We start from the raw sequence: 2,395 nt of genomic DNA on the forward strand, positions 1-2,395 counted from the left end.
ACCGCTGATGCTAACCAATGTTGCTGCCTGCTAGGAAGTAAAATGAGCAGCATCAGTGATTGCGTACGCTACAGTTTAAAACGGCAGACGGCTGAATTAGTGAAATACTGTCGGATACATTTCAGCAACGCGATTGAGCATGTAGATGCGTGTTTCTCAAAGGAGCTTCAGCCAATGGCGTTCTCTTCCACGAATATTCATCTATCATAAACGGTATACTTGTGGTGCCTTTAGAAGAAGGAAAAGAAAATGCACGGGCCTGCTACTGGCTCTGTAGCTGAGCCACCTCCGCTGCCTCGTGCACACAGAAGAGAGAGAAAAAAAAAAAGAGGGAAAGACGCGCGCTGCAACAGCCGTCGTCCACCACCAGGGAGGTGGTGAAGGATGGCTGTTCCTGGCCCTACGGGTATAGTGCCCTATACTATGGGGCTGGGACCTTAGGCCAACGCCGCTTGCGGCGGGGGTTTCCTGACTTCTGGAGGGTCTTTTTTTTTAAACCGGGCCACCAGCGTTGACCGCGGGTAGCTCTCGTAGGACCTTCAATCCGGCCGAATTTTTGGTGGGTGCCACCCTAATTTGAGGATGGAACAAGTCGGGTTTGAACAATGGTCTAGTCTCTTTTATGTCTCTATCTCTTTATTGTGCCTCGCCTGAATGACCAAACCCAATCAACTAGCCCTAAAAAACCGCCTCGCTCAATTTTCAAATTGCGCAATGTCAGTTTGCGAGATGGGCTGCTCTTATATGAGGATGGGCCAGTCAATTAGCCAAACCCTCCCGGAACTTTAAAGCGCCTTCAGAATTCAGTGCGATAGTATTGTGTTTGAATCAATTGCGAACGGATAGAAATTGAAGACGGCTTGAAAAGCCGGGAGAGTGGCTGTAAAACATGCGGGATGATCGGTCGAGGCGACGTAGCTACGAGGTTTCGTGCTTTTTTTTTTTTTTTTTTTTTTGCTCCGACATTTTTTTTTTTTCTTCTTTTTCGAGCTCTGCATAGGCTTCACACAAGATTCTTGGTCGGTTTTAACCGTGTCAAGAGTTCTTTCGCAGTAAAATTCAGAGCATGCCCCTGGCAGGTGGTAGTGGGAAGCTGGCATAGAAAGGCGCTAGCGGATTGGGCTCGAACGGGGAGGCTAACGGAAATGGTTCTACTTACGCTGCGGACAACGCAGAGGGCTATGGAAAGGAAAATTGTAGGTGTAACGTTGAGAGATAGGAAGTGTGCAGCAATGTTCTATTAACGTTGGCGTGCAGAATAGGTCAGATAAAGAACTCAAGTTGCTGACATTCTAGTGGAAACCAAGAAGAAGAAATGGGCATGGGCAGGACATATTGTGCGAAGAGAGGATAACCGATGGCCTCTAAGAGTAACCAATTGGATTCCAAGGGAAGGAAAGCGTAGCAGGGGGGGGGGGGGGGGCAGAAAGTTAGGTAAGCAGATGAGGTTAAGAAGGTCGCATTGGTCAAGTGGATGCAGCTAGCACAGGACATGGTTAATTGGAGGAATATGCATGGGAGAGGCATTCGCCCTGCAGTGGGTATAGTCCGGGTATGATGATTATTATTATGATGATTGGCACAGTGTGTGTGTGTGTGTGTGCGTGTGTGTGTGTGTGTGTGTGTGTGTGTGTGTGTGTGTGTGTGTGTGTGTGTGTGTGTGTGTGTGTGTGTGTGTGTGTGTGTGTGTGTGTGTGTGTGTGTGTGTGTGTGTGTGTGTGTGTGTGTGTGTGTGTGTGTGTGTGTGTGTTGTGTTGTGTTGTGTTGTGTTGTGTTGTGTTTGCATATTCCGTGTATTATATTACGATCGAACTGTATTTTTCTTTCTTTTTATAGAACGAAGTAAACCACATTAAATGATAAAACTACAAAATAAAACAGATGAAACTATAGCGCCAAAATGTATGCTACCTTCCGCACTTCCTACTTCATATTTCAAATATATGCTTGACTTCAAACTCAAATAAATAAAATAAAATAAAAAATGGGGCGAGGGAAGCACTGCGATCGTTCTATGCCGCCATCTATGCAATCAGCTGCTGGCCCGTTTAATTTCAACGCTCGAAAATCCTCCTCATCCTACTTCAATCACCGATAGAAAAATGAATACTATATAGGAAGCATTTGGAGGAAGTGAGCGACACGCCAGCGCAGGATACACAACACATGTGTTACATGTGGAACATGCTAAAATAGCACGCGCACGAAAGCCAATGAGCATTCTAGCGCAACAGCATTAAGCCAGATGTATGTAAATGAATCCCTCTAAGGGGAAACAAAATGTCAATCACATCAGGAAGGAGAGAGGCGCGGATAACAGTAGCGCCCCCTCGCACCAGCAGCGACGGAAGAGTGCCAAACGCTCTGAACGCGGCCGGCGCGAACGAAGGGCAGT

This window comes from Amblyomma maculatum, chromosome 11, assembly GCF_055883805.1.
Source record: "Amblyomma maculatum isolate TAMU_Amacu chromosome 11, ASM5588380v1, whole genome shotgun sequence".
In the NCBI taxonomy this organism is placed as follows: domain Eukaryota; kingdom Metazoa; phylum Arthropoda; class Arachnida; order Ixodida; family Ixodidae; genus Amblyomma; species Amblyomma maculatum.